The sequence below is a fragment of the Rattus norvegicus genome, chromosome 13, assembly GCF_021556685.1.
Source record: "Rattus norvegicus strain SHRSP/BbbUtx chromosome 13, alternate assembly SHRSP_T2T, whole genome shotgun sequence".
NCBI lineage: Eukaryota > Metazoa > Chordata > Mammalia > Rodentia > Muridae > Rattus > Rattus norvegicus.
The window spans coordinates 36419681-36427527 of NC_141546.1; the positions used below are offsets into that span (position 1 = coordinate 36419681).

General features: G+C 36.3%; 1 non-coding gene across 1 annotated transcript; it reads right to left on the reverse strand.

The window, feature by feature from the left end:
• Nucleotides 1-3587: 3587 nt before the first annotated feature.
• Nucleotides 3588-3651, reverse strand: LOC120096373 (U7 small nuclear RNA). The gene has a single exon (XR_015636401.1). It is a non-coding gene; the product is annotated as a U7 small nuclear RNA (small nuclear RNA).
• Between the last annotated feature and the right edge of the window lie 4196 nt (nt 3652-7847).

The following is a 7847-nucleotide window of genomic DNA, read 5'->3' on the forward strand; positions in this document are numbered from 1 at the left end:
TATTATGGAGAAGCTCAGCTTGCTCTGTTTCAAAGGCATGATTCCCCAGAGGGCCAGACTGTCCGAGGGTTTCTTTGCTTCTCTTTTCTATTGTGGCTGCATAGATTTCCCTGGGTTAGTGCTATCACCAGTTGGCAGCAATTAAGAGAATTCCAAAACTGAATTTATTGTGCTGGCAAGCTGCTCAGTGCAGGCCTCTTTGTCTCTGCAACAAATGCCCTAGTGGAGATTGGGAGAATAGGAGAAATTTTGTTTGGAAATCGAAGGATAAAAGGAGTCTCTTTTCTTGATTTATGGTTGAAAGATGTGGGTGAGAAGAGTTAAGAGCACGTACTGCTCTTGGGGAGGATCTGACTTCAGTTCCCAGCACCCATGCCAGATGGCACTTAATCTCCTGTAACTCGTGTTCCGGGATATCTGATTCCCTTTTCTGGATTCCACATTGACCTCATATACACATATAAAAATAAAACCCTTTAAAATATTTTGTGTGTGCATATTTGTAATGTGCATGAGTATATGTGTGTTCTCATGCATATGAGCACATATAGGGAGGGGCTCTCTGTGCACATGCACATACATAGATGCCAGTGGTTAACAAAGGATGCCTTTCCTAACCAGCCTTCATATTATATATTGAGGAACAGTCTCTTCCTTGATGATAAAGCTTACATTTTTGATTAATCCAGATGGCTAGCTTGCACTAATAAGACCCGGTCTGCCTGCCTAGCCTCTAGCATGTCAGCCTAGTATTTACGAGAGTGCTTAGGATTTGAATTCAGGTCCTCTTGCTTGCATGGTGTTTTCTCCATGGAGATACCTCCCTAGTACCATAAAATAATTTTCCCATGCTCATTGACATGAACATTTCATTAAGGATCCTTGATGCGCACCTTGATGGCAATTCAGATAATTCCTTCAATTCCGTGTTTCAATAAGTGCCAGGCAAGGGAGTTTAGATTTGTTCAATAACATGCTGATTACACATATAGAAGCACCAGAGTTGCCCCATTACTACAAAATTCATGTTAATCAAAATAAGAAGAAGAAAAAAATGCCTGGAAGATATAGACAATTTTGACCTAGATCTCAATTCAGTCCACTGGAATCATCATTTCCATTAGGAATTTTATGCGATGCTCAAAGTCATACAGATCAGATCACACCCTTGAAGGAGAGCTTGGACAGATGTCAAATGAAATACACATGCTAAAGAAGCAGCAACAACAATAGTATTTCCTCGAAACTAAGGTATAATCAATACATTGCTTGACTGAGCAAAGCAAGGCAAACATTAACATGGGAACTATAGAGAAAGCTCAGTGGTTAAGAAAACTTGTTAGTCTTGTAACCTGAGTCAAATTCTCAGAACCCATATCAAGCAGCTCACAATTCCCTGTAACTCCAGCTCTAAGGGATCCATTGGCTTCTCATGACCTTTTTAGGTACTGCTTTAACATATGAACACATACACACACACACACACCTGTAATACATATACATAATTAAAATAATAAAATCAAAAAATCAAAAATATCTTTTAAGACATTAACAATAGCTATTCAGATTAGTAATAGCTATTAGAGACAGAATAGATACCCTTGTCATGTTTAGAACAGTCTTTGTTCTGTCTGTCTCTTTCCACAAACACTGTGACTGTCCTACACCAGTATTATTACACTGATTTCAACAGGTAAAACAATTTCATTAATGTTTTGTCTTTACAAGTTGAATGAATGTGGTATCCATATTTATATATGTTCTTATTGCAATTAGAATTACTGGAAAATTTTTATTATTTGTATTTCAAATTATAATATAATTTCATCATTTCCCCTTCACTTTCTTCCCTCCAATTCTCCCATTCACTCCTCCTTGTTCTCTTTTAAATTTATGGCCCCTTTTTTGTTAATTATAGTTGCATGCATATATGTATATGTATAGACATATATTGCTAAATAGAAACTGCTCAGTGTGTATTATGTTGTGATATTTTCAGAGCTGACCATTTGGATTAAATAACCAATTGTTGGGCTCCCCCCACCCCACAGAACCTAATGCTGCTTGTATTATGTTAATTTTGGTTCCCCCAAACTGTCTGTACATAAAACTTTGAGAGGCCCTGCCCCTAGTTGGTTCTGATTGGTAAACAAAGAAGCTGGCAGCCAATGGTTGGGAAGGACAGACAGACAGAGGTGGGACTTTAAGATTGCCAGGCTTGTGACAGAGAAAAAGGAGGCCGAGGAGGTCGTCTGCCGTGGGTGGAGACGGAGTAGATAAGAGACACCATTCCTGAGAAGACAGAAGAGTACAGGTCGGAGAGGCATGGCTACTGTGTGTAGGAGCCGGGAGAGCACAGCCCAGTAGGACAGCCCTCGGGGTCCAGACCTGCCTAGATAGAACACAGAGTTTAGTAAGTAATCACTTGGAATCATTGGTGGGAAGTGGATTAACCACATGGACGTGGCCCAGCTACCGTACTGATTAAGGCCTATCAAAATATAAAGGCTGGCGCAAGGCCCTGGGTTCAATCCTCAGCTCTGAAAAAAAAAATAAAGGCGGCGTGTGCATGTCTTCCATTCAGGAATGTAAAACATTGTTATGGGTAACAATAATGCACCACCAGAATTTATTAATTAATTAACTCTATACCTATTTATTCCCCTCTCTGCATTCTTTAGTTACCTATAATTCTCTTGTAGGGTTAAGGCCTCCTGATCTTTCTCCATCCAGTCTGGGATGTCTATTAGTATCGTCCAGCTCATACCTGGGAAACCATGTTGTTAAGACTTGATGGGTGTAGCTTCTGATTTAACAGAAGGCACAATCTTACAACAATCTTTGTCATCCACTGGCTCTCATAATGTCTTCTGCTATGCTCTCTGAGCTTAAGTACAGGGCTGTTTTGTAGATGAACCCATTGAGTCTGGGCTTTACTACTCTGAATTATAATTGATTGTGGTTTTTTTTTAATAGTCTTTGTTGTAAAGGGAAGTTTCCTTCGTGAAAGATGAAGACTACACTTACTTGTGGTTTTAAATGAAAATGGTTATAGTGTCTGTTAGGTTATGCTGGTTTAATGAAATTGTTGGGTTTTGTTTTTATTTGTTTTTGTGTTTGCTTTTGTTTGTTTTTGCCAAGGACTGGCCTCAGCATGGAGAGGGATTCTGAGGAAAGGGTGTTAGAAAGCAGCAAAGCAAATGAGTCAAAGTCAAACCATGGGTTTAAGTTGACAGGCTGTGTTCTGCTTGAGATAGATTCCCTAGACAGCTCTCTGTAGATGGCTCTTGGCTCCATAGTCTGCTTGAGGCAGATTTCTGTTGAGACATCTCCCTCTGCTTGAGATAGCTCTCTCTTGCTAAAAAAAAAAAATTATAAAAACTCTCAATAGCTTACGGATTTTCCGACCAAAGTCAGAAAACCTGGTATAAAAACAAAACAAAACAAACAAACAAAATATCTCTTGAATTTTCTAGAAAACAAAACAAAACAAAACTCTAAAAGAATGTTCAACTTTGGAAGTAGCTTTCTCTGAGTGGCTGCTAGGAAAAATCCTAAAAGGGCTGTGTTAGCTCTCCAAGCAACTCTTGTGATTTCTGACCAAGGTCAGAAATCCTGTTAGAAAAGAATTCTAAAAGAGCTATACAATTTCTAAGTAAAATAAAATAAAATAAAATAAAATTTATGTTTATGTTCCACGGATTTTCCAGTCAAGATCAGAAATATTGTTAAGAAAAATCTAAAACAGTGTTCACTCCCCAGAGATTGGCAGACAGCTCAGTCCTTACTAGGAAAAAATTCCAAAAAATATTTTTAAAAAACCTGCTATCACTCATCACATGTAGACTATACATATCAATCACTCAATTATTGTGGGTACCTCTTGACTCTCCCAACAATCAAGACCTTAGCCTTGAGATTCTGTCCTGAGATTACCATACTGACCTAAATTTTCTCTGCCCCAGGCTGAACTTGAACTCAGGAATCTGCCTTCCTTTGAATCTGCCTGCTTTTATTCTTTCTGACAAGCTGGCTCATAGTGCAGCTACTTCTGCTCTTTTATATCTGTGAAGCTCCTTATACAATTCATACTGTATCCTTATATTTTGCATAGTTGAGAAATTACATATTTCTAATCTCATGTTTTCAGAGTTCTTTTCCACAACCTAAGGGCTGTCCTGAAGGTTATAGCATTCTACCATTTGACTGAGACATTAGACACACTTTTGCCTCCCAAAACCATGCTTTCTCTGATTATAATAGTCATTAATCTTGGCAGAGAAGACATTTCTCGAACGAGGAGCATGAAAATATGGATATAATTAAAAAATAAGCTGTATGCCCACAGCAGCCATCAATACTCATGGAGACGCACCCACTGCTGACTATGTTCCTCACATGACCAAGATAAACTTTGCATTTTTCTTTTTTTCTATTTTTAAGCTAATATGATGATATATTTCCTTCCCCCATAACTCTTACTCTGTCTTACTTTTCTTTCTCTTTCTCTTTTTATTTTTCCCAACCTAATTAAAACTCAGCAGGGACTGGAGAGATAGCTCAGCAGTCAAGAGTATAGGCTCATCTACTCTTCTAGAGGTACAGAGTTCAATTTCTAGCAACCACATGTTGGCTCATAACTATTTATAATGGTATCTAGTGCCCTTTTTTTGCACACAATTGTACATGTAGATAGAACACTCATATACATAAAATAAACAAAATCTAAAATAAAAATCCAAAACACCACTACCACCAACAAACAACAAAACAGACCTAACAAAGCTCACCCATTTTCCCATTTCCCAGATGGGACCAAAGTACCCTACTATTCCTCTCTTTATTCCCTTCTCATTCCTTTACCTTGGAAATGGATTATATAGTTTATTGTAGGATATGTTGTCATATCTGAATATTTGAAACTAGGAGCCTCTGATCAAAGGGAATATATGACCAATGAGTTTCTGTATGTGGGTTACCTCACTCAATATGCCCTTTCTAGTTCCATCAATTAACCTGCAAAGTATGTGATTTAATTTTTCTTTATGTATCATATTTTCTTTATTTATTCCTTGGTTGTAGTACATTTCCTAGCTCTTGTGAATGCAGTAGCAATTAACATGACTGAGCAGGTGTATGTGGAGTGTGATGTCAAGTTTTAGAGTTGTTGAGAAAGGTTATATGGAAGATTTATTTTTAGTCTTTTGAGAATTACGCACCTTGATTTACATAATGATTGCATGACTTTGGAATCCTAATAATAGTGAATGAGGATTTTCTCTTCACCATTCTGCATTCACTATTGTTGTTAGTTGTTTTGTTCATCTTTGTCATCGTGACTGTACAAAATATAATAGCAAAGTTGTTTACATTTGCATTTCCCCAAGTGCTAGGAACAAAATAACAGTTTTAAAGATTTTTTCATCTGGGAATTGTCTATTCAGATTCCATGCCCATGGGTTTGTCTGTTTGTTTCTTTCTTTCTTTTTAAATATTTATTTATTTAATTTGTTCATGTGAGTATACTGTAGATGTCTTCAAATGCACCAGAAGAGGGCATCTGAACCCATTACAGTTGGTTGTGAACCTTCTTATCTACTGATCCATCACCCCAGCCCCCATGCCCAGGTTTCATATGGGCCATTAATTTTTTTTATTTAGTTCTTTACATATTGTGAACACTAATCCTCTACCAGATACATAGTTGGCAATAACTCTTGATACTTTTCACTCTGTTGGATTTCTTTTCACCCCTTATTTCATTAGTTATGAAGAAACTTCTTAATTTTATAAAGTCCTACTTATCAATTTTTGGCCTTTATTTTTGGCCAAATGGGGTCTTATTGAGAAACCATTCCTACATCTATATTATATAGGGTACTGACATTTTTTCTTCTAGAAGTTTCTGTGTTTCAGGTTGGTGGCTTTAATCCATATGGAGTTAGATTTTATGCAAAGTGATATATATATAGTCTCTATATAATATATATTATGCAAAGCGATATATATATGTCTATTTTCATTTTTATACATGTGGACATTCATTCAGTTTTTCCAACACCAATTGTTAAACATGCTTTCTTTTCTCCAGTGTATATTTTCAAAATATTTGTCAAATATCATAGGATTAAAGTTATGTGTAGTCATGTTTTGATCTTCAATTTTGTTCTATCATTTAGCAATTCTGTTTCTGTACTGGGGCCACAGTGTCTTAATTATTATAGCTCTGTAATTTTAGTCTATACTTTTCGTGCAAAGAAACTTTACTTAGGGATAGGTATAAATCAGCACCTGAATCAGTATAGAAACAAGTTAATTTTCCAGTGGAGAAGTTTTCATAAGATATAAATTTTTCCAAAATTCTAACATAAATTCAGTGTAAAACAATCAAATTCAAAACATTTTTTTGTTTATTTTTTATTGTAATTTGATTATAAATTTTCCTTTTCCCTTTTTCTTCCATAAAACCCTCCACAGTCTCCTTTAAATTTATAGCTTCTTTTTCATTTTTATTACATACTTATGTGTTTGTATATGCATACATACATTCCTAAATATAATTTGTTCATATAATGTGACCTGCAATTATGTTTTCAGGGTTGACTGTTTAGCACTAGACAACCATTCGGTATGTTCTTCCCTGGGAAATGACCATTTTCCTGCTACCAGCTTTCCTTGGTTTTATCCATTTCTTTATTCACCATGTGATGAAATAATAATGTATTTTTGTAGATGGATGAAATTTGTTCCTTAATTCTGTGACTTTTGATTGGAGAATTGAGACCATTTGTATTAAAGTTATTATTAAAATATTTGTGTTAATTGTAGTCATTGTGTTGTTGGTGTTATTTGTGTTCTAGGAAGTTTCCATTGCAGTTAACAGACACCAAGACCAAGGCAATTCTAATAAAGACAACATTTAATTGGGTCTGCCTTACTGTTTAGAAGTTCCCTCATTTATCATCAAGGTGGGATCATGGGAGGTTGCAGGAGAAATGGTGCTAGAGAGGGATCTGAGAGCTCTACATCTTGATCTGAGGGCAGCCAGGAGACTGTTTCCCACAGGTTCACAGAAAGATGGTCTCGTCAGCACTGGGTGCAGCCTGAGCAAAGGAGAAGGCATCAAAGCCCATCCACACAGTGACACAGTTCCTCCAACAAGGTCATAACTACTCTAGCAGGGCCATGCCTCAACTATTCAAACACAAAAATCTGTGGAGGTCAAACCTAGTCAAATCACTGCAGTGGTACTTGGTGATTTAATAATTATGACATTTTATTTCTTTCTACAGTCTCTCTGCTGTGCTTAATCCTTTACTTAATCTAAAATGTTGCTTTTTGTATTTTGTGTAAGCTTGGTTTGTTTTATATCAATATTTGCTATTTATATAATGGAAAGGTTTTCTTTCTCTTTCACTTATGGTGGATAATTTGCTGTGTATATAAGTCTAGAATGACATTATAGTCCTTTAGAATTTGGGATGCATGGTTCTAGGGCTTCTGGCTTTCAAAATTTAGAATAATTTAGCTGTTATTCTGATGAATTTTCTTTTATATGTAATTTACAACCCCCCCCACCTTTGGCAGATTTCAAAACACATTTTTGTTCTTTATATTTAATATCTGAAATATGATATGCCCTGAGATTTTCTTTTTTGGTCATGTCTTTTTGGGGTTCTCTGTTCTTTTTGTATCGATATGGTTGTGTCTTCAGTCCAGAGATGTTCTCTTATATCTTGTTGAAGATCTGATCTATGCCATTCACTTGGTATTCTTCCTCATCTATGCCTATAATTAAAACATGTGGCTTTTCTCATGGTGTCCTACTCTTTTGTATGGTTCCTTCC